The sequence below is a fragment of the Geotrypetes seraphini genome, chromosome 2 (assembly GCF_902459505.1).
Source record: "Geotrypetes seraphini chromosome 2, aGeoSer1.1, whole genome shotgun sequence".
Lineage (NCBI taxonomy): Eukaryota > Metazoa > Chordata > Amphibia > Gymnophiona > Dermophiidae > Geotrypetes > Geotrypetes seraphini.
Genome location: NC_047085.1, coordinates 468,452,047 through 468,477,160, shown reverse-complemented (window position 1 = coordinate 468,477,160; position 25,114 = coordinate 468,452,047). Strand labels below are relative to the sequence as shown.

At 45.7% G+C, this 25,114-nt stretch overlaps 1 long non-coding RNA gene across 1 annotated transcript; it reads left to right on the top strand.

Annotated features, from left to right (window-relative positions):
* LOC117354323 lies at positions 1–25,094 on the top strand. Its single transcript, XR_004538181.1, has 3 exons — positions 1–210; positions 24,148–24,225; positions 24,942–25,094. It is a non-coding gene; the product is annotated as an uncharacterized LOC117354323 (long non-coding RNA).
* Positions 25,095–25,114: the final 20 nt, after the last annotated feature.

Sequence of the window (25,114 nt, the reverse complement as noted above, 5' to 3'; positions counted from 1 at the left end):
ACCTAGCTAGGCCTGAAAGATAAGAGTCTGCGTGCACGTTGTTGGCGAAAAGTTTCTGAGTGCTAGGAATTGCATCCCAGATCTTATCTGCATTATGCACGTTTTGAGCGTGTAAGTAAAACTGAGTCTTAAAATAACAGAAGTCTAGAGCAGAAGGCTGGGAGCCAGCGTTACCAGGATTGATCCCACTGCCCTCCCTTGTGACCTTGGGTAAGTCACTTTAACCTCCCCTTTGCTTCTGGTACAAACTTAGATTGCGAGACCCCCAGGAACAGGAAAATCTCTACTGTTATTTGAAAGTTAACCTCCAGCTACTACTGGAAAGGCCTAAGCTAAATTCAGACAAGCGTAAAACTAATTCTACAGGGGTGACGCAGTTTAAAAGAATCCTTCATCCTACTTACCTTGCTGATATTTTGACCTACGTCTATTTTCTCCATGTATTACACTAGCACATTCCACATGCCTGGTGAAACCTTTACAGGACAGATGCCTTGTGCCTTTCCTGTAGTCATAGATCTGTTAGGCTAGCAGTGAGCGTTCAGGCTGGAGGTCTTTAGGAGTTATGCAAGCTAGACCGGAACAAAACCAAACCACTCAAGGGAAACTTCGGAGAAGAAACACAAACACACTCGATTTCCTGATTTTTTTTTTTTTTTTTTTCTTTCCTTTCCTTCCAGGATTATTTATTTTTGCAGGTCTATGAGCACAAATTGAATGCCCTTCACACTAGCTCATGGCATTCCTAGCAGACCCTTCTCTGCCTGTTCAAATAAACCAGCAGTTTCTATTCCTGCCTTATCTCTCTGGACTAGATGTCTTGCAGATTTTAGGGACAATGAAGCACAGTGGTGGTGTATATTGCATCTTGCTTCTTTTCTAGCATGAAGCCCTTGCAAAAAAAAAAAAAAAAACATTTATTTTTCGCCCTCCCAAGTATTGATTTGGATGGGGGGGGGGGTGGCATTTTCTACAGGTTTTTCATAAGAGAGGCAGATGTGGAAAAAAATAATCTGAAACTTCAGGATGATCACGTTTTTCATACTTTCTCTGGCGATTTCGATTTTACCCATCAGTATGCCCAGTGTATCATTTTCCTTTGAAATGTCATGAACTTGGTGTTTTAAATTGAACCAGCCTGGGCTGCAGAACAATGGCGATTGTCAAAGGCCTTGGGCTGGGCTTTTCTGTGTGTGCACAAAGCGTTAAAGCTCTCTCCACCACAAAACAGCTCTGTCTGCCCCCTGCTAGACAAAAGGCCACTTCCATTTTCTCTAACACTGTACCCAGAAAGAGACAAGGGCAGGCAAAGCTACTAAGTGAAGCTAACTGTTCAAAAAAAAAAAAAAAAAAGGAAAAACCTCTCCTCGCTAGCTTAAATTTTCCTAAAGATTCTTCATTCTTTTCTGCTCCAGGAGGAAGATCCTATTTGCCTAGGCTTGGCTCCTCCATGTCTTCTGCCCCTTCCACTTGCCTTTAAGCAATAATGGTGTTAGTGAATGGAGGCTTTCATTTCCTCTCTTGTAATAGTCTAATTAATGCAAAAAAAAAAAAAGGCGCCAAAATGCCTTAGCCACCGGCTTCCCCAGCAGGCCACCTGCTACAATCTAGATTTGTGGTTTACCTCAGTTTTTGAACTTGAGGACGTTAACAGTTTTACCTCCTGCAATGGCCTTAGTATCCATGTATCTATTTCAGAATACAGTGTTTGTTTAGTACCTTTGCTCTCTGGCAGGCAGCCGCAGCCCTTTCACCTCAGTGCCATAAACAGTCTGCTAATATTGGGAAAACTTGACCTTAGAGCCAGGGACTTGAGGGAAGGACTGGAGAAGGAGGACAGTTGTATAGGTGTTGCTAGAGGGTGGCATGAGGTAGCATCCTCACAGAGGGGGAGGCAGGGGGGATGGTCCACCCTAGGCATAATCTTGGTAAAGATGCGGGCACCCGTCCTCCTCCTCTCTTCCCTCCTGCTCCTTCCTCACCTTCCCCCCCTCCCACCCACTGCTGCACATGTACGGCACTTCTCTTCCCCTCTGAAACGTTCCTGGCACGAGCAGCAACCTCCAAGATGCTGTTGTGCCAGCGCCGGCTCTTCCTCTGATGTCACTTCCTGGACCTGTGCCTAGGAAGTGACGTTAGAGGAAGAGCCAGTGCTGGCACGGCAGCAGCTTGGAGGTTGCTACTCATGCCAGGAATGTTACAGAGGAACAAGGGGAAAGGAAGCGGTACGCGTGCGGCAGGAGGGGAGTGGGGAAGGAGCGTGAGGGCGGGGGAGGGGTGCCACCACCCCAGGCACCTCACCCTCGCTACACCACTGCATCCCCAAAATATGGCTTGCCATCTTAACTGAACCAGACAGTAGATGCTAGCCACAGGTCCAATGGGCCCCTCTCTCCTGCAGCCACCAAGCCAGGCAATTGGAACCTGTGCTTGAATCTTGGGGTTCTGTGTCTACAGAATCTATGAGGTTCAGTCAGATGATGTCTGAAATTGGTACACCTCCGCAGACCCAGAACTCCATGGATCAAACACAGGTTTCAATCTCGTGGCTGGTTGGACGGAGGAAGGAGGGGGCCCATGCCACCTGTGGTTGGCATCAGGGCTGCAGCCTCAGCCAGACCTGCTGGTGAGCCAGGGCATAGCTATGGGGGTAAGGGAAGAAGATCAGCCCCCACCCCCCTCAGCCAGCAAGCCAATTACATTTGGTAGTGGCAGCAAAGCTCAACAAGAAGGTCAACAGCACCTTTGTACATTGAAGGCATGCCACTTTTCTGACCACTCTATTGAAAGCATACCATGTGATCACCCACTCTATAATGGGAAGTCTGTGTTGGAGTGGGTAAGTACACAGTGTGGCGCTCATTTAAAAAAATAAAAAACAACAAAAAGATATACGTCCAAAAACAACATAAGCCAGCACTTGGATGTCTTACTAATCAAAATGTCCAAGTGATCATTCTCAAAACAAACTTTCTAGATTACAAAGCCTGAGAGCTAGTCTCAACGGGCGATATTAACGCGGAGCTGGGAGGCACGCGGGGTCGCCCGTCGGCTAGGCGAAGGGGGGGGGTCTTAGTTAGTAAGGGTAGAGAGTTAGGCAGCGGGGGAGGTCTTTCCCGCCGGGGGATTGACCTCTGATTGGATAGGTCGCGGCCGGAGGGAATGGTGGGTGGGAGGATAAAAGGGAGGGCTCTCGGAGGACCTCCAACGGTTTCCGGTCCTCCGAGGTGGCTTTGGTCTCCAGCGCGGGGTTCGCGGTGGCTTCGTTTCCCTTACGTGGAGTTCGTGCAAGAAGTGCCGGTGTTCCGCTGTGAGCCAGAGCGCCCATTGGAGCTGACGGTCGGAAGGAGCATGGAGCATGCGTCCACCAGCGCGACAGAGGAACCCGCGGAGCTGTCCCTTCTTGCTGGCAATTCGTTCGATGAGGACGTGCAGGCGCCGGTGAGTGGGACGGTATGGGTGGGGAGAGCACTACCTCAGAAGCGTTCGCGGTCGGCTGCCCGAACTGCGATCGCTTTGGAGGTCGTGTGGGAGGTGCCACTTCACGCGGGTGGTTCGGGATTGGCCTGCAGGGGTAGGATGCTGGGGGTCCAGGGGCGGCGGGGGAGGTCGGAGGAGGGGCAGAAGGGACCCTGTTGGAGAGGATAGGTCTGCTGTTGGAGTTTCTCCGGCTGTGCTTCCAGAGGGGGAGGTGTCCTGCATGCAGATTGATGTAGTCAGGCAGGCAGCGTGTGGTTTTTCCCAGGATGGGGGTGGTGAGGCAGTGGGAGGAGAGGAGGTGGTTGGTGCACGCTCCTCAACCTTAGGAACGGGTCATGGCCCGTCGGCAGGTTCTGCTGGCTGGGCGTCGCCTTGGGCAGCTGGGCTGTGGGGTCTTCTTGAGGACCTGTACCCTGGTCGACATTTCCGCCTCCGTTTTATGGAGCTGTTCCACCACAGGCTTGGGGTCTAGGCTCTCCTGGGGGAGGGGGACCAGGGGGGTTGTGGGAGTTGGAGGCCTGGGGGCGGGGGTTGGTCCCGCAGGGCTAATGTACCCTCATGCTGTGCAGGTTGCTGGCCCCTGTCCGGATTTTTTCCCACAGGGTCACGCCGTTGGATGTGAGCTTGTGGCGGGGACGTCTGCTGCTGCTGGGTCTCGTGGTGGACTGGACGAAGCTCCACGGATCGTAGTCGAAGAACCTGTGCGGGCGGCTCTCCAGCGTCCAGCTGTGGTGGTTGCTGCGGACGGCACCACTTTGAGAGTGGACGGAGTTGGACACAGACCTGGAGGTGACCAAATTACGGGTAACATGGTCCTAGGGGCTGGGACTAGTGGCATGGGGAAGAGGGGGAAAAGGAAGGGGAAGGGTTGAAAGGGCCATCGGGGTAGGTGTTCTTCTTCGTCTTCTTTAACATCTTCTTCGTCGTCTTCCTCTTCGGGGTCACCTCGGCGGGAGGGGGTGAGAGGCCAGTGCAGGAGGGTGATGACCGGGGGGCTCCTGCCCTTGTGGTGCTCTCGGAGCTATGGGAGAAGGTTCCGCGGTCTCTCCAGCACAAGATCAGGAAGCGTAGTGCGTGGACATTTTCAAGCTACTGGAGGGCAGGGTACACGAGCGGAAGAAGAAGAATAAGAAGGAGGGGGAAACTGAAAGCAGGTGCAGTATCCTGCAATGTTTTAAACTGGACGCGAGCATTTTTGCGGCTGGCTAGTGCCTGGGGACGGGATCGTCCCCCAGAATTATGGCCTCCTGCTGGCCTATGCAGACTCCATCCTCGATGTGTGTCAGCGTTTTGGTGGTTGGGTGTGGCTCAACTACGACGAAGCGTTCCGCGACAAAATGGAGGAGAACCGACACATGTCCTGGGGTACGCAGGACATTAATTTGTAGCTCACCCATATGGCGAAACCTGGGGGGTCGGGGCTGGGTGCTTCAGGTAAGCCAGGAGCTCCAGCCCCTGGGGGAGCATGTTCTTTTCATCCCACTGGGGTGCCAGGGATGGCCCCGGTCTCTGCTGGCAGTTTAACAAATCGGCCTGTTCATTTCCCGACTGTCGCTTTCGTCACGCCTGTTCCTTGTGCGGTCAGTGACATTCGGCTATCAAGTGCCCCATAAAAGGAGTCGGGGTACCTACCGCCCCTGCTAAGTGAGGTTGGGGCGCAGGGGTTGCCCACCCCGGTCAGGGTGGCTGCTGTGCAGCCTTGGCTGGACCAATATGGGGTTGCGCAGGCTGCTGCAGTTTTGACGGGGGGTTTTAGCGAGGGTTTTGTCATCCCGTGTGTGCTTCCATTGGCTACTGTGCAGGCTTCCAATGCCTCCTCGGTTTCTCAGTTGCGGGTGGAGGTACTTCGGAATTTGCGGGAGGAACTTGTGAAGACGTGAATTGCTGGGCCCTTTCAGGAGCGCCCTTTCCCGGTAATGGTGTTGTCTCTGCTGGCGATTATTCCGAAGAAGGAGCCCGGCAAATTTTGCCTGATTCACAACTTGCCCCGGCCCGTGGGGCGATCAGTGAATGACGGCATTCCGCGGGATCTCTGTTCTGTACGCTACGCTTCCTTTGACGGTGCATTACGTCTCGTTTGGCGAGCAGGCGGTGGGGCTTTGTTGGCCAAAGTGGACATCGAATCGGCCTTCCGGTTGTTACCGGTACATCCGTCCTCGTATCCGTTGCTGGGATTTCGGTTCGAGGGTTCTTTCTATTTCGATCGCTGTTTGCCGATAGGTTGTTCCATATCCTGCGCGTTCTTTGAGTTATTCAGCTCCTTTTTATGGTTCGGCGAGCAGGGAGGGATTCTGTGGTTCACTACCTGGAAGATTTTCTTTTTGTTGGGGCGGCGGGCTCCGGTGATTGTGGGCGGTTAAAATCCAATTTCGAAGGCATGGCTGCTGAATTTGGGGAGCCGTTGGCGGCTGACAAATCCGAAGGGCCTACTACTTGTCTCACCTTCTTAGGGATAGAGATTGACTCTGTTGCGATGGTAACTCTGCTTCCGCAGGGGAAGGTGCGGCAGTTGTTGGATTTGATCTCGCTGGTACGGGTCACCCGTAAACCTACTCTGCGGGTAGTTCAGTCTTTGCTGGGATCCTTTAATTTTGCCTGTCGGGTCCTGCCTATGGGCCGTGCCTTTTCATGTTGACTGGCTGCAGCGACATCAGGTATCCATGACTGCAGACATTTTGTCCTTATTACGGCGGGGATACGGGCAGATTTGCACATGTGGGCCCTGTTCCTTGCGCACTTTAACGGATCGCTCCCGATACAGCAACCTGATGTCTCTAATTTGGATCTGGAGCTGCAATCGGATGCTGCTGGAGGTGCAGGTTTCGGGCTCTATTGTCAGGGGGATTGGTGCGCTGTGGCGTGGTCGGAGAGTTGGCGGCAAGCGGGTGTTACTCGTAACGTGACCCTGCTGGAGCTTTTCCCTCTGCTGGTGGCATGTGAGTTGTGGCCGGATAGGTTGCAGAATCGGCGTGTCGTTTTTTGGTGTGACAACATGGGGGTGGTAGAGGTAGTTAATCGGCAGGCCTCAAAATGTTTGCAGATGAACGTGGTGATGCGGGAACTCGTCTTACGCTAATTACGTCTCAACTTGTTCATTTGGGCGCGCCACGTCCCAGGGATGCAGAACAGGCTTGCTTATGCTCTTTCTCGCTTTCAATTCTTGCAGTTTTGTCAGCTGGCGCCGGCAGCGAAGATAGATGGATCGCCGATGCCCGAGCATTTGTGGAGCCTGGTGGTGAACAGATCTGGTGGTTGTTGCAGCAATCCGTAGCTCTGGCTACTTGGAACCGTTACAGTCAAGGTTTCGCAACGGTGTTCGCCTTTCCGCTTACACGGGGTTGGGTTCCTGGACCTGTATCGGAGGTCCTGCTGGCGGACTTCGTAGCGGACTCTCAGCTTGCAGGTTATTCCCGAAGTGCGGCAGCAGGTCACTTGGCGGGCTTTGCTTTCTTTTGTAAGGCTTTCGGTTGGCCTTGCCCGTCGTCCGGCTTTTTGCCTCACCGGTTGATGGTTGCCTGGGGTCGGGTGGCTCCGCGGCTGTCGGATTCTCGGCTGCCGATCACCCATGCATTGCTATCGCGTCTCATCGTGGTGTTGCCAGTGGTGACGCGATCTGGTTTTGAAGCATGTTTATTCCGCGCAGCTTTCTCCTTGGCCTTCTACGAGGCTCTGCGGGTAGGGGAGTTTCTCGTACACCCGTCGGATGTTCAGGGCCTGCGAGGTCTCCTCCGCAGTCAGGTGCACATGGAGGGGTGAGCGGTGCATTTATTCATCGCTCGGTCTAAGACGGACCAGCTGGGCAGGGGGCGCATATTGGTCCTGCACCAGGTGGAGGGCTGTGCGTCGTGCCACGTCCGATCTCTGGAAGCCTTCATGGCAGTTCATCCTTGCTCGGCCTTGGCGTTGTTGGTACACAGGATGGTGCTCGTCTTTCTCGATACCAATTTCTGGCTGTATTGCGTTTGGCCCTGGGGCAGTGCGGAGAGGAGCTGGCGCGTTACGGCACGCATTCCTTTCGCATTGGGGCCGCTACCAGTGCATTTGCGGCGGGAGTGTCTTCTGTGGTTATTCAATGGCTGGGACGATAGTCATCGGAGGCTTATCGTAGTTACATTCGTCCATAGGGTCAGGCTGGGTGGGGTTTCCGGTCCGGTGGGTTGGGTTTATTGGGGAGCTCCTTGGTAGGAGACGGGAGTGAGGTGACACGGAGGTGAGTTTCGGGCAGTGCGTGGGCATGGCATGGGTGGGAGAGGGTCAGCTGGGTCACTGCATGACTGCCCCTTACTAACCTTTTGGTTTTGGCGACGTTGACTTGACTGCTGAGTTTTGCTTTGCAGATGCTGTGCGGCATGTCCTGTCGGTCTGGATCATTGGACACTCCTTTGTCCATTTGGCTGGGGAGCGTGCAGTGGTCCGTCCGTGCGGACAGCACTTGTGCCTTCGTCATCGCAGAGTACACGTCTCTTGGTGGGGACAGAGGGGCATGCGTTGGCATCAGCTGCTTCCCCTTCTGGAGGATCTTCGGCATCGTTCTCGGTGCCCGGGCCTTCTGTTATTTCACCTTGGGATAACAATGTGGATTCACTTAGTGGCAAATATTTAATTGATACAATCATCGGCGATCTGGGGGTGATTCAGGGGTGGTTTCCTGGTGCCCGACTGGTTTGGTCTGACATTATACCACGACCGAAACGTTTGGGGTCCCGCAGGTGGACCAGGGGGCTCACTAAAGTGAATCTCCAGATCGGCCATTGGGTGGAAGCCCGGGGAGGGGTACAGATTAGGCACGACTGGGTGGACATGTCTTGTTCGGGGTTGTTTTATAGGGATCGGGTGCATCTTTCGGACATTGGGTGGGATCTTTTGCTCGACGACTTTGCATCCTGTTGCGAGCGTGTGTTGGACCCTTAGCAGCAGCTCTGTTCATTCGGGGGGGGGGGGGGGCCTGTAACGAGTTACAGGCCTGTGGCGGTATTCCGAGCTACTGGCTGCTAGGCTCATCAAGGGATGAGCGGTGGGCCGGCTGGGAGCCGTGCCTGGTGGATCGGATGTCCCGGGACAATGGGGCATGTGGGGACATGCCACCCCTCGGACCCTTGCTTAGACGGCGGGGTCGGGGGCCTTTGACATCTGTGATGGTAGCTCAGGATCAGGGGCACAATGGTGATACCATTGTGTTGGTAAAATTCGATAATATGTTATTTAATGCTGTTTGTAAGATGTTTATTTAAGATATGTTAATATGTTATTTGAATATGTTATTTTGAATATGTTATTTTCAATAAACAGGATTGCGGCCAGGTTTCACCATACAGGTTTCAGCGTCTCCTTGGGTTTGGTTAGTGGTATGAGGGGTAGGGGAGGAAGTACTTGCTTTGGGGAAGTGGGCCGCTCCAGGTTCCGCTGTTAGTCTTTCTGCTCACTTTCTCTCTAGTGTGACTAAGGAGGTGTGGACTTAGCACTTGGACGTTCTGCAGAGATAATCAAACTTTTAACAAAATGTCTGGGGCACCATTTAAACGTTTGAAGCTAGACATGTTTTGAAAACAAGGGTCAAAAAGGTGCCCAAACTGACCAGATGACCACTGGGTGAATAAAGGCATAACCCCCCCCCCCCTTACTCTCCCAGTGGTCACCGACCCCCCTCCCTCCACCCAAATATGTAAAAAGAAAACCAGTTCTTCCCAACCTGGCTTACAGATTCACATGGCTCATTTATATCTTCACAGTAGAGTAGAGGAGCACGCTAAGGGTTACTGCAGTGAATTTCACATGAAAAGTCCCAGGTCAGATAATAATAATAATAATAACAGCTTATATACCGCAATACTGTTAAGTTCTATGCGGTTTACAAAGATTAAGCAAAGGTACAAATTGATTGACTTTAAGAGGGGAGGAAGAAAGGTCAGATGTCACCATAACTTGCTTATATTGTATGGTGAGCCATCCAAAACCTAATATACCTACATAAAGATGCCACCTGCAAGCATATGGGCTATTGTTGTGGTGTACAGGTGGGTACAGTACGTTTTGGATGGCTCACCATACAATGTAAGCGGGTTAACTCTACATGGGCATATCAAGCAGCAAAACTGTGGAAAGCATTACCAACTAGTATTAACCAGCAATCTAATTTTAAATGTTTTAAAAAAAGACCTATCTATTTCATGAATTTGTTACTAATAATTCCTAAATATTGTAACACTAGTTTTTAATTTGTATTACCAAAATTACTTATGTAAACCGCTGTGAACTTCATGGAGGTATTGGCGGTATACAAATAAAAATTGTATTATATATTGTATTGTTATAGTGACAGGTGCACCTTGGACTTTTTATGTGACATTCAGTCCCTCTTCGAGTGTTCCTCTGCCGTGATCAACTGTCTGTGAACAGTTTGCTAAGAATGTTGGCTGCTTGAACATCTGAAAAGCTTGCTTTTGTGCATTTTTCAGGTGGACGTCTTTATATTTGAGAATGACCATAAAAAATAGATGTACTAAGGATAAAAACATCTACATAAAATATTCTAAAAAAAAAAGATATACATCTTGCAGTTTTGAAAAAAAACACCATTTTCTCTACTGGTTTTCTGGACGTCTTTCTCAAACGGTCCAAACTCAGATTTAGACGTTCCATTGAAAATGCCCCTCTATGTCTTCAGCGCATGCAGGTGCAGATAGCTATTGTGATCTGCACAGAATTTTCATGCAGTGCTCCAGGTGCTGATTTTATCAGTATTGGATTATTGTAATTCACTTTAGGTCTCTTGAAAAATACAGATCATTCAAAATTATGCAGCTAGAGAGTTGCTAGGCTTATCAAAATCTGAGCATATTTCATTTGCATTGAAGGAGTTGCACTGGTTGCCAGTTTATTGGCATATTAGATTCTAAGTACTTATGTTGATTTTTAAAGCTTTGGGTAATGAAGCCCCACTTGCCTTGGCGTCAGTGCCGAGGTTTTTATCATCCTATTCATAGCCTGTGGTCATCTGAGAAATTATTATTGGATATTCCATCATTTAAATAAGTGAAATTGGAAGTGAATTGTACTTTTATGATTTGAATTGAGGGTACACAAATATGGAATGGATTACCAATTGAATTACACATGGTGACATCAATACTTCAATTTAAGGAATATTTGAAGGCTTTCTTTGTCTCTCAAGCTTTCTCAAAGTAACAATACTTGGTGGCTCACTATATGATGACTATATATTTTTATTGTTGTTTTATTTGTTTTTGTATATTGTCTTGTTTATATGAAATTAAGTATGTGTAACTTGTTTACTGCCTAGAACAATTGGATAGGGTGTTTAGAAATACCTTAAATAAATAAACAAGACCCCATACTGCCTTTTTGTTTTAATTGCTGGTCTTCCTATTGCATTTCAACTGTTTCTTCTTTCCCCTGCCTTTTCCTTGTCACCATTGTAAATGGAACAAAAGAATTCTAGCAAGTTTCCGGGTCTCGCCGCATCTATGTAGAAAGAACCGACATTTCAGCTATCATGCTGTGGCTTTCTTCAGGATATTATGTGAGGTCTGCAGTGTGTCTTTATATATAGTGGGTTCACAGACCTGATTGAGAACAGGGCAGTCTATGGGTCAAGAAGTTTGAATTTTTGGCGGGAAAGTTTGTTGGGCTGACCTGATTGAGAACAGGGAAGTCTGTTGGTAATGAATTTGAATTTTGGCGGCTCACTATATGATGACTAAAGAAATTGGAAAAAAACAAAAGAGAAAACTGCAGACAGTATGTACAAGATGAAGGCTGTGTTTATTAAACCAAATATAAAATACGGTAACTATTATCCCCTTTGTCTTACAAACCCTGGGACCCGACACGGTCTGTGTTTTGGAGAACACGCCTTCTTCAGGGGTCCAAAGCGTCTGTGTTAAAGCAATCAATGCGATCCAACTGAAATATATATCCTGCTAGAGACATAAATGGGGACTGCAAAGCCCAGGCAGTGCTTCTTTAGCTTCCAGCTGGCTTAGGGCTCTCTCTGATCAGGAAGCACTCCCCTAACACTATTCCTGTCATGTGTGACTTCAATATACTGTTAGCATGATATTTCTGTATAGCATTCTGTAATAATTTGGCTTGTTCAGTTTTCTTGATAGTAGAGGGGATATATGTGAAGGGGAGGGGAGACAGGGGTTTGTTGGTCCTCGATCTGTATATTTGTATTTATAAAATGACAATTGTACAGAATATTGTTTCTATTTATACTTTAATAAAAATACGTTCAATATAAAATCATAACTGAGGCTTGTGCGGATGGATCAGATGGTTTGCAGGGACAGAGCTCGCGGAGTCGGGGTGGAAATGGTTTTATAAAAAAAAATTTCAGTCTTAGTAGTTTGCTGGTCCATAGAATAATTCTTTTATTTCTGCCGGTCCACGGGTGTAAAAAGGTTGAAGAACACTGTTCTAGACTACAGGAGGGAGATGCTGGAGTATGGGAAAGAGAGAGAGAGCAGAAAGATGTTGGATGGAAGGGAAACAGAATAGAGAGAGAATGATAGACCATGAGGAGACTGAATAGGAAGCTTCTGGACTACAGGTGGGGAATGCTGGACTATAGGAGAAGAAAGAGAGCAGGGAGATGTAGCTTTGGGTAGTGAGGAGGTGAAATCCAAAAGAAGGTAGGTGAGAACTGAGGCAAGGGTAAGTTCAAAGGATATGGGGGACTTGTATCCTGTCTTTTTGTCACTTTGGCATTACAAAGCAGTGGGCACTGGAGGGGTAAGTAACTTGCCCAGGGTTACAAGGAGCAGCACCAGGATTTGATCTCGCAACCTCTGGGTACAGAGACATCAGCTCAACCAGTGAACCACAAGCATAAGAGGCATGTAGTGCTCCAAGCCGTGGTAGAAACCTCTACCGCAGCTTAGTAAAAGAGGGCCAAAGTAACTTGCCAAAGATCACGAGAAGTAGCAGTAGCAGGATTTGAGCCAGACACCCGTAGACATCAAGCCCAGTGCTCTAACCACTAGACTTCTCATCCATTAGACTGCGTGTGGCACAGTGGTTAAAGCTACAGCCTCAGCATCCTGAGGTTGTGGGCTTAAATCCCATGCTGTTCCTTAATTACTCATTGCCTCACCAGGACTAATAGGGAAAAATGCTTGAGTACCTGAATGTAAACTAGAGAAGGACATGGGGACAAATTTTTCCCCGTCCCCACGGGAACTTATTTTCCCATCCCGTCCCCGCAAGTTATTTTCCTGTCTCTGCCCCATTCCTGCAAGCTCTGTCCCCATTTGCATAAGCCTCAAACACTTTAAAATCATAAGTGTTCAAGGCTTGTGTGGTTAAGGTAGAGCTTACAGGAATGGAGCAGGGACAATGATAAAACTCGCAGGACAGCTGGGGAAATTGAGTTCCTGTGAGGACGGGGACAAATTTGTCCCCGTGTCATTCTCTAATGTAAACCACTTAGGTTATAAGTGGTTTAAAAATGTTAAAAATAAATACCGTATTTTTCACTCCATAAGATGCACCTGACCATAAGGTGCACCCTAGATTTAGAGGAGGAAAACAAGAAAAAAACCATTCTGAACTAAATTCTCCCTGCCAGGCTCTGAACCAAGCCCCCTTCCCTCCCTCCCTACCAGGCTATGCAGCCAGCCCCTCTCCCTGCAAGGCTCTGTACCCTGTCCCACCGCCCTGCCCTATACCCTGCCCCGCCTCTGGTGGTCTAGTGGTAGGCCGGGACAGGAGGGATCTGTCCCAGCCAAGTAATAATTTTTTTACACCCCCAGTACCTTTTAAATCATACCCCCGTACCTTTTAGTTTAAAACAATTTATATTGATGAATAAACAATCCAACAGCAGTAGTATACATCATACCACCTTTCCAAAACCATACTACAAACATCAAATAGAACAATTCAAAGAAGGTATCACAAAGATGAGATCATCAATTTTTTTTCCTTTGTTACATAAAGAAAAATACCCTAATTCCCCTTCCCCCACCTCTCCCCCCCCCCACCATCCAGCCTGTGAAACAGCAAAAGGTAGAACACAACATTCCAGGTGTCAGTGTTCTTAGGACCCTGGATATCAATGGATAACCCCCCCCCCCCAACAGTCAAAAATACCAACCCCCCTAATCTAAAACAAAAAAGCAGATAAATCCCAAGACTTAGCCAAAACAAAACCCTAACCCCTGGACCTTTTAAATCTCTCCTTCCCTCTCTAGACGGCTCTCTTACTTGGTGGCACACAGGTCAGCAGCGCGGAGGTCAGGTGCGAGCTTTCCGTGTTCCTTCCTGGCCCCGTGCCATTTTCTGAATGGCTGGTGTCAGTTCCCACGAGTCCCGCGAGAACTGACTCCAGTCATTCAGAAAGCAGCGGCGGGCCCTAGCGGGAGTGTGTAAAACTTGCTCCTGACATCCGCGCGCCTGACCTTAGTACCAGAGCCGTCTAGCAAGAGAGGGATACCGCTGGACCACCAGGCTGTTTAAAAAAGGTACCGGAAACGGGTGGGCGGGTGTTTGTTTTGAACAGGTGCGGTGGCAGTGCTAGGGGGGGTGTTTAGAAAAGGGGTGGCGGTAGGAGGGTGTTTTACAACAGTACGGGGGGTACAAATTTTGTATCTTCGCTACATAAGACGTACCAAGATTTCCACCCACTTTTGGATAGGGAAAAAAGTGCGTCTTAAATATTAGTTTTGCTGGGTGACTGACTGAGGGCTTCTTTATACATGTGAAAGGCAGTTTTATAAGGCACCTACAGTTATGTGCCCTTCGTGTATGTAAATTCTAGCAGAGGCACATAAAAATACAGGGTCAAGCATTTGGGCTACAAAAACCAGAGGAAGTGGTACAGTTTAAGGGGTGAAGTATTTCTGTGCATAAAAGAGGAGCAGAACTTGGAGGTGATTGTACCTGATGATCTTAAGGTGGGCAACAGATAGAAAAGGTGACAGCAAAAACCAGAGGGATGTTTGATTGCATAGGAAATGGGGACAGGCTTAAAGATCTCACTTTGGAAGAAAGATTGCAGAGGAGAGAGATGGAGACATTTTTACCTCTTCCTCCTCCCTCCAAACCCAACATCTTTCTGAGAGACAGGAAAAGGAAGAACATAAGAAATGGCTTCGCCGGATCAGACCCTAGGTCCATCCAGTCCGGCGACCCGCACCCGCGGAGGCCAAGCCAGGTGTTCCCTGTTGAGAAACCTTGTTTACTCGTATCCCTCAATGTGATTTGCGAGAAGGTGTGCATCCAACTTGCCCTTGAATCCCGGAATGGTGGTCTCCATCACGACCTCCTCCGGGAGTGCGTTCCAAGCGTCCACCACTCGTTGTGCGAAGCAGAATTTCCTGATATTTGTCCTGGGCCTGGTGCCCCTCAGCTTCAATCCATGACCTCTTGTCCGAGTCACATTGGACAATGTGAATAACGATGTTTCTTGCTCTATTTTGTCGAATCCTTTTAATATTTTAAAAGTCTCTATCATGTCCCCTCGCAGTCTTCTCTTCTCGAGGGTGAACAATCCCAGTTTTCCGAGGCGTTCTTTGTAGCTCAAGGTCTTGATACCTGTAACTAGCTTCGTGGCTCATCTTTGCACCCTCTCCAGCAGGGTTATATCCTTCTTTAGGTAGGGAGACCAGTGTTGGACACAGTATTCCAAGTGTGGTCTGACCATTGCTCTGTAAAGCGGCATTATGATGTCCTCCGATCTACTCGTGATCCCCTTCTTTATCATGCCCAACATCCTGTTTGCTTTCTTTGCTGCCGCTGCGCATTGTGCTGATGGCTTCAGGGTCCTGTCTATCAGTACCCCCAGGTCCCTTTCTTGTTCGCTCTTGCCCAATGTTACACCTAACATTTTATATTCATGTTCCTTGTTATTCTTACCCAGGTGCATCACTTTGCATTTGTCTATGTTGAACTTCATCTGCCATTTTTCTGCCCATTTCTCTAGCTGGTTCAAATCTCTCTGGAGTTCTTCTCTGTCCTTTTGTGACCCAACTACCCTACATAGTTTTGTGTCGTCTGCAAACTTGATTAAATTACTTGTTGTTTCTTCTTCCAGGTCGTTTATGAAGATATTGAACAGGATGGGCCCAAGGACCGAACCCTGGGGTACACCGCTCGTCACCTTTTCCCAGTCCGAGAACTTCCCATTTATGCCCACCCTCTGCAATCTATTTTCCAGCCATTTGCCTATCCATCTTAGTATATCTCCTTCTATTCCATGGCTTTGTAGTTTCTTCAGAAGCCTTGCGTGTGGAACCTTGTCGAACGCTTTCTGGAAGTCCAAGTATATTATATCCACTGGTTCACCGTTATCGATTTGTTTGTTCACCTCCTCAAAAAATTGAAGTAAGTTTGTCAAACATGACTTCCCCTTCCTGAAGCCATGCTGACTAGCTCTCATCAGGTCGTGAGATGAAGGAAGGGAAAAGGATTGATGAGGTGCACATGGAGGGCGGAAAAAGACAGAGACAAAGAAGAGATTGAGAAGATATGCAGAGGTGATATCATTGTCAAAGACAGTAATCAAAAATGTAATTTCTGTAGACTTTTTGGAGCTTCAGGACCAATCAGCAAAGCAGCTTAACCTTCACACAGGGCAAGATTTTCAAAACTTTAACGCCGTCGCTAAACTGTTTTCTGGTGGTTTAGCCTGCACGCATTTTAGCAGTAGATTATCAAAATGGATTATCTCTGTCTTTAGCGAGGTTTCTAGCAGTTTCTGACAACGGCATGCAAATGCACTCGTTAACATTGAAATGAGCCCTCCGGTGGATTCTTACAAATCGCCAAGGCATTTTCGAAGAGTGGCGTCAGCTTATGGCGACAAAAAGCAGCAACTGGTCCGGGGGTGCCGTTACAGTGCCAGCACTTGTGTTTTGACTTTGGCTAATGAAAAAAAAAACTGTCTATAGTTTTTTAGTGGAGGGTTGTAAAATCACACTTCTTTTGAGTTTTTGGGAGAGATAGGCATGTTTCATGCACGCTTGTTAAAAGCCAACGTTTCTTCTTGAGCGTGTGTATAATACCCTTGTCTTGTGTGTTTCTGCCTGTGCATCTTGATTAAATTTTACATTAAAAACAAATGACAAGATTTACCTGAATTATAGTAGTTTTTTTGAGAGAAAGGCATGTTTTATGCATGATTGGAAAAAGTTGACATTGCTTCTACCCTCCTTTCCCTTCCATTCGTCCAGTAGTGCAGCAGGAGAGTGTGTTTTGGGGTTGTTTTTTAATGGCATTTTTCTGTGCATGTGCCCATCAGCGATGGGCGTATGCAAATGTAGGAAATCTTCGCTGCTGTCCGCCGATCTTATTTGCATGTGCGATTTTTAAGAATGTCTTGGGCGTTTAGATTCAGTATCAAAAAGGCTGCGGTAGCAGACCGTCGCTTTTTAACGCGGGTTTTTGAAAATCCTGGCCATTGTAGTTTCGAGACTACAATGGGAACTCACGGCAGCCATTTTGATGACAGCTCTGCATGGGGCAGGAGCGTAGGACGATCGATCCTGCCCCAAGTCGCCGCTAGACCACCAGGTAAGGTCTGGGGAAGATCCAATGCAGAATTTTGTTTTTTTAAAACCGAATCCATGGGTACTGAAACCGTGGATTCGGAGGGGGAACTGTACTTCCATTCAATTAATAACTCACACAGGTAGTTTTGACCATATTATTCCTCATTTCTTCCTTTATCTATGCAGCCTATTCCCTTCAGGGTTTTCCATAAATTTCTTACTCTGTCTCACAAAATCCTTCATAGAGGCTAACCACACTCTATATTCCATCTTGAATTCTTTGATTAGTGTATGAACATTGCCTAGCCTTACCATTAGTTTTTCACATTCATTTTGATTCCACTCTAAAGAATACCTATGTAATACTTCCCGCTTTGTGGAACTTCCTGCCAATTTCATTATCAGTTACCATTCCTTTGTTTTAAAGCTGCTTTAAAACCCCACCTTTTCATCCAAGCTGTTTTGGGCTGAGCAAAGGCACCAGACTGACTGGATTAACAAAAGTACTTTTTACTTTTTTAAAACTTTTTCGTTTGCTCTTTCCTCATCTTTGATCATTTATTATACTGAAGTTCCTTTAAAATTTGTTTTTGGTATTGTGACCTCTTTGCTTGTATCCACTGAAAGAGGTAGTATTGTGACCTCTTTGCTTGTACCCACTGAAATGTGATACATTAAGAGACAAACAAACATCCCCCCCCACCCCGGATATTCAGCTGGCAGGGGTCAGCATTTTTTTTTTTAAATGCTGATCATCACTAGCTAAACTATCCCCTGATATTCATTGCTAGGCCTTGTCCAGGCGCTGGCATTGAATATCAGGAGATAATTCTGGGCGGCAGTTATGCAGACCCTGGCTGAATATCGGACTGTGACCAACCTAAGTTTATTGAACAAAATTTAAGTTCCCCTCCCACGACACATCCCCCCTCTCCCTCCCCTCTGACCACAAACCATTCCAAAAGGCCCCACCCTCAATCTCTCAGTAGGTCAGGTAGGCCCCCCATTTTTTTTATTTGGTCAGAGGTGATATTCAGCAGCACTGCCTAGGTGGCACTTGCAGCTATAAGGGCTGTTGGGGTTGTAGACAGGTGGATATGGTAGGTTTTGGGGGTGATTTTGGGGGCTCACCATGACCTGCAAGGGAGTTGTGGTGAGATGTTTATGTTGCACTCTTTTTGTGAAGTTCACAGCAGTGCCCTGTAAGGTGCCCCACTACTCTGTTGCCATGTCTGGGTGGCCAGTCCATCACAATGCTGGCCCCTCCCACATCCAAAAGATCTTGTTCTAGGCATATGAGACTTGGATGATTTTTTGGACGATAATGTAGTATAAAGATATATAGATGTATTAGCGGTCTGGACAATCAAACAGCTGGACATAGAAGTAGACAATTTTCGGAAAAAAAAATTTGGACGTATTTTTCTGTTCAAAATATTTTTATTGATTTCATAGTTATAAAATAGAAAATATACAACAAAGGCTTCCGAGGAAGCCTAACAAGAAAAACCAAGTGACAGCTCCCTTCAGTACATCATATCACAATAAGAAATATTATCGATACTCAAGGATAGAAGCAACAAATAATAATGAGAAAACTAACACAGTCTTCTGGTCATAGTACATTGCAAGATAAATACATAAATAGGATGGCAGGACCATGAATTATGTATAGTATCATAATGTAGTCTAGTATGTAAAGCCATAGAGAATACAAAAGCTTAATAGAATCTGGCATTATAAATGGAGAGAGGGTCATATTGATTCCTGAGATATATCAGATAAGGAACACCAATGAAAAGTGTGAAAGATTAAAACAAATTGATGAGTGATGTTATATCAATAAATGATCTCATAAGCATTATTTCAAAGGTCTTGAGTAGAATGGTCTATTAGTATAGACCATGTATTATCATAAGTGGATAGTGACTTAGAGCGTTCTGCCATATGTTTCTCGTATTTAGCATGTAGGCATACTGAATTCCACCAATGAGTGAGGCTGAGGTTAGAGAAGTCTTTCCAATTTTGTAAAATTAATTGAAGAGCTATGAATAACAAAAGGGTCAAAAGACGATCATGATACAAAGATAAAGGTGAGGACAGTGCCGAGGATCCCAGAAGTAAGACATCCAATGTGAAGGGGTCATTAATAATAAAAAGTTTGGTAATCATATTCCAGATAGAGGACCAAAAAATCTGTAAATGGGGACAATCAAATAACATATGTCGTAGGGAGCCTTCGGAGGATTTACAGGTCCAACAGGAGCTATCCGTGGATCTCTTAATTTTAGCTGTTTTGGACGGAGTCCAGAAGGCTCGATGATACAGAAAAATCGCAGTTTGTCTATGGGAGGCTGAGTGGAGCGATTTAAAGATCCTAATCCACAGTTCCGTCCACATACGATCAGTTAACGGAGATTGCAACACCAAATCCCACTTAGTCAGGGAAGCCGAAATTGCAGGGAAACATTTTGAATGTATATATTTATACCAATTAGATGATTGTCCATGGGATGCAGAGAAGGAAAGAGCCATAGAGTGTAGGTCTGAAGTGGTATGAAGAGAAGTTGGAGAAGGATACCTCGCAGAAAGGCAATGGTGGAGTTGAATCCAATTGAAATATTGAGAGGGAGGGATGTTATATTTGGCCATGATATCTGAAAAAGTAATCCATTTGTCATTAGTCAAAAGATGGGAAATATGCCAAATTCCTCGCTGTTGCCAAGTTTTCCAAACCATCACCGCGTTGCCTATCTTGAGTTTGGGGTTATGCCAGATAGGTGCAGATACTGAATCAGCCAATTTCATATTTGAAAGGGAGTCAATATAATTGATCGCCTGCCAAGTACTTAATATAATCGGGTTTTGTTTTGCCAATTGAGGAAGAGGAATGGCAGGAGCATGATGCAATATATAAGAATCAACTAAAGAGAGTTCCAAAGGTAACCACGTAGGATTTACATGCATAGACTCAACATTCAGCCATAAGGAGCCCTGAGACATCAAAAATGCATGGTGATATTCGCGAAAGCTAGGAAAATTGACTCCTCCCTGCTCCTTAGAACATTTCAGTTTACGGAGTGCAATCCGAGGCTGTTTGCCTTGCCATAAAAAGGAAGTGAGTAAGTGTTCAATACGAGAATAAATTGAGTGAGGGAAGAGAAAGGGAAGCATACTAAGGATGTAATTGATTTTCGGAGTGATCATCATACGTATTGTAGATAGTCTACCCCACCAGGAGAGATTAAGGGGGGACCATCTGGAAGTGCAGGAGCGAATAATAGAGAAGATATAGTCAGAGTTAAGTCGTGAGGTGGAGTCGAGAGAGGGCCCAAAATACAATCCAAGATATTTGATCTTAGAAGGGGACCATATGAAACCATATTGGGAAGAATCAGATTGAATATCTATACAGTTTAAAGGTAAAAGTTCAGATTTATTGATGTTTAATTTGTATCCAGAAATCGCCGAATAGCGATTAATTTGTTCAAGGATAAAGATAATAGATTCTGGATGAACATAAAGAAGAACATCGTCGGCATATGCCGAGAGTTTAACTGAAAAATCATTGTAATGAAAGCCAGCAATTCGAGAATCATTCCGTATAGCAGATAAAAGTGGTTCAAGAGCAAGATTGAAGAGTAAGGGAGATAGGGGGCAACCCTGTCTCGTGCCACGGGATGGAGAGAAGGGTTGGGAAAGAAGTCCATTTATCATAATTCGTGTCGTGGGATGAGAGTAGAGAACTTTAATCATAGATAAGAAGGGATCAGGAAAACCATACCAACGTAGAATATGAAATAGGAAGGGCCATTCTAGACGATCAAAGGCTTTTTCGGCATCAAGAGCCATGATTACCAGTCTATCTGCGTGAGAAGATGAGTGGTGGATAATGTGAGACAAGAGTCGGGTATTATTAGAAGAGTAACGATTATTTAGAAAACCAGATTGGTCTGAGGAAATGAGCAGAAGAAGTACGGTTTGAAGCCGAGAAGCAAGGATCTTAGCGAAAATTTTTGCGTCTACATTGATTAATGAGATGGGACGGTAATTTTTGACCTCTTGAGGGTCCTTACCCGGTTTAGGAAAGACAATGAGATTAGCTTCTGTAAAGGAGCCTGTGGAATGACCTTGATTGCACAAGAAGTGAAAGAAAGGAAGCAAATGTGGAAGTAAAATTGGTAGAAAGGCTTTGTAAAATTCTATTGTAAGGCCATCCGGGCCTGGAGATTTGTTCGGAGCCATGGAGTTAATGGCATCCGTGATTTCCTGGGAAGTGAAGGGAGAAGAAAGTGAGAGAGAATCTGTAGGAGAAAGAGTGGGGTGCGGGAAAGATAAGAAGGAATTGAGATTAGCTTCAGAGGAGGTGATTTCTGAAGAATAAAGATCTTGATAGAAATTATGGAAGGCGGATGAGATGATTGAAGGATCTGTAGTAAGTATTCCTGCGGGGTCTTTAATGGATGATATGGTAGTTTTATCCTGGGATTTTTTCAAATAATTCGCAAGCAGATGTCCAGGTTTGTTATTTTCTGCGTAGTACGAAGCCGCTTGGACGAAGACTGAATTGGCAGCAGATGAACTCAATAAAGAGTTGTATTGGATTCTAAGGTTACGAAGAGTAGTCAGGGCTGTAATATCAGTAATGTCTGAAATATGGGTAGCTTCTGCTTCACGTATGCGAGATTCAAGGTCTCGTAGGGTTTGTTTTCTAGAGGAGTGGAGTCTAGCAGTAAATTTAATTATTGTCCCACGTATGAAAGCTTTGAAGGCATCCCAGGTGTTGATCCAATTGGACTGAGTGGGGATGTTAAAATGAAAAAATTCTTGGATGGCCGCAGTAATACTTTCAGAGAATTGGTTTTCAGCAAGGAGTGAAGAGTTGAACCGCCATTGCCTACTGCGAGGTGTAAGAGAAAAGTAAGAGCAAGTCAGGGAAATAGCTGCATGATCAGAAATTGTGATAGAGTGAATATCAGAGGTGGTGATGTGAGGTAAGATAGAAGAAGAGGCAAGAAAGTAATCAATCCTGGAGTATGTCGAGTGTGGTGCTGAAAAGAACGTAAATTGATCAAGGGTGGTATGCTGCAATCTCCAGGGATCTGTTAAGTGAAGCTGGGATATAATATCATGCAATGCATACCATGATTTTGGTTTCTTGTAGGAGGCATGTGATTTCCTGTCCTTGGAAGGATCTAAAATAAGATTAAAATCACCTCCAATAATAATAGGGGTGTCAGGATCCTGTAAGATATGATTGGCCAAATTATGAAAAAATTCAGGAGAATCTAAATTTGGTGCATATATATTTAAAATGCGTAATGTGCGATTGGATATAGAAAGTTTGGCACTAACCCATCTACCATAAGTATCATGAGAGCTAGATAAAATAGAGATGGATGGATGATGTTTAATTAGGGTAATTACACCATTTTTTCCATTCAGAGCAGGGGAAAACAATGGCGCACAAAAGCCTTGTTTAAGAAATTTACTTGAGCTAGATTCATTGAGATGAGTTTCCTGAAGCAGAATAATATCTGATTTAAGATCATCAATATAAGACAATAATTTCCGCTTTTTAATCACATTATTTAGACCTTTGATATTTAAAGATGTTATTGATAATGACATTGAAAGCATGGATATATGATATTTAGCATGGTTGAGATACCTAAATAAGCCAGACAAAATTTGGTGTGGGACTTATAAGCTGTAAATAAAATTATGGCAAAAAAGGCAGAAGCTGTATGCATCTTATAACAAAAATGAAAAATCAACAAAAGGATTATAGTAGAGGAGTAAGAGATGTACCTGAAAGGAGAAAGAGCCCACTGTAATAAAACAGCAAGCAAAAAACTTTGGGTGGCCGAGGAGGGGACAGATAGCCGAGTGAACAAAATAAACTCAGCAACCATTTGATCAGTGTATTGCAAAAGGTAGCTCTAGCTGTATGCACAATTAACTAAAGTAAACAACAGGTCAAAAAGTTTAAGTGCTGTGTTTATAATGAATGAACTATGCCAACAATGGCAATCCACAGCAACCACTAAAACAAGTGAATCATCAGAATAAAGAGGCACATTCAATGTCAGTCAGCCATGAATGCCTGCTGTGGAAGTAACATTAATGAAAAACTAAAAACAATATATAATGATTATAGAGTTCAGGAGGATAAATAAATGGAAAGAGAGGCATAATAATACAGAAAGATGAACTACTCAGGCAGTCAGTGTGTCCCACTAAGGACATTAGCACTCAGATCTAGTATAAATGACATCAGATAGCAAAGCCTATGATGTCATAGGATAATACAAGTAAGGAAATTCATAAAATAAATAAAAGATTAAAATCCGTGGCACAGTAATTGAGTCATGTGTGAAAAAATTGCAGAAGACCAAACATATGTAGTAAACATTCATCATCTAAGTTTCTGGACATTTAAAAGTGTAAATTTAAAGCCACTGTACTTTCATTATGCTTACCAATTAACATCCGCACCAACGAGAAGAAAAAGAGTAAGAGGTTCAAAGGGTTTTAGCAGGTAGAGTGAGCATAATAGTCCAGTAACATAATATAATATTTAAAAAAAAAACAAAAAAAAACACAAAATGGCTGAGGTGCATGGTCTTGCAGTGCAGAGTCACATGTCTGTAAAAAGAAGAGAGTAACGAACATGCCTAGAGGTCCTGCGATGCAGTGGAAAGGTAAAATGGTAGTAAAAATGAAAAATAAATTAGAGAAGGAGTCATTCAAGCGATATATAGTAAAAGAGAGAGAAATAATCATGGAAATAACAATTGTAGAGTTAGAATAACATGTAGAAAGAGTCAGTTTCAGAGGCAGCATGGCAGATGAGCATCAGGCACAGAGGGAAACAGGCTCACACAGAGTCAATCGGGGTTGGTGAAGTCTCTTCGATGTAAGTAGCCAGAAGCTCCGGGTCAGTGAAGTCTTTTGTTTGATTTAGGTAAGTTACCCTCATTCTTGCCGGGTAGAAAAGACCGTAGCGGGCTCCCATCTTTTTTAGTTGTGGTCTGAATGCAAGCAGTTGTTGTCGTGCTTTAACAGTGTTCTTGTGCAGATCTGGGAGGAAAAGGATCTTATTTCCCTCGTGGGTCACAGGCGCTAGTGATCGGGCTTTTTGTTGAATTTCTAGGACCTGCGGGTAGCGGAGGATCCGAAGCACTATGGGTCGTGGCCGGCGATCACGCGGGAACCTGGAGGATGGAGAGCGGTGAGCACGTTCAATTTCAAAATCATGCTTAAAGTGCAGATCTAGTATTTTGGGGATGAAGGACTCCAAGAACGCCACCATATTATTGCCTTCCTGCCCCTCCGGGACCCCCAAAAGACGCAGGTTATTCCGGCGGGAACGATTACTGGCGTCCTCCATTTCTTTTTCCAGGGCCAGCGTGCGTTTCACGTGGCCCTGTAATGCCTTAACATTGGCATCTGTGGTTGCTGATTTTATTTCCAGATCAGCTATTTTCACTTTGAAGGTGGTCAGTTCAGTTTGGATTGAAGATAAGTCATCTTTAAGCTCAGAGATGGCATCCTTGGTCTCAGTCATCAGATCCTGGACTGTTTTGATTGCATTCCACAAATCAGACATGGAGGGAGCCTCAGGGCCATCCTGTGTCACCAATTTAGAGTCCTTTGCGGGAGAGGGAGGGTCGGGCTTGTGCCTTTTGCCCTTAGTAGCTGTAGCCATCGTTTATAGTGTGGATGGAGCTGGATGGAGGGGTCTAACACCAGTGCAGTGCAGCCAGAGAGTAAAAAGATGGTGAAGGTTGCTGGAGCCTGCTGTTCAGACGACCATCTTTGTCGGGCTCAACAGCGCCCCCCCCGGACGTATTTTTCAAGAATGGACTTTGGGTGACTAGCACCCTAGGCCCAAAATGGACTTAGATGTTTGTTTTGATAGAAAATAACTTTTCCATTTTATCATAGGGGGATATCCACGAGAAAGCCGTTTGGTGTTGAAACATGTTGGATATGTTCCCCTGGCCGATGGACTAAAACACCTTTACGATAAGTGATTTTTAAATATTGAATACTAAAGCGTTAATGCAATTAAAGTGATTGAAGATTGAAAATGTAAGCAAAGAGATGGTCTATTTAAG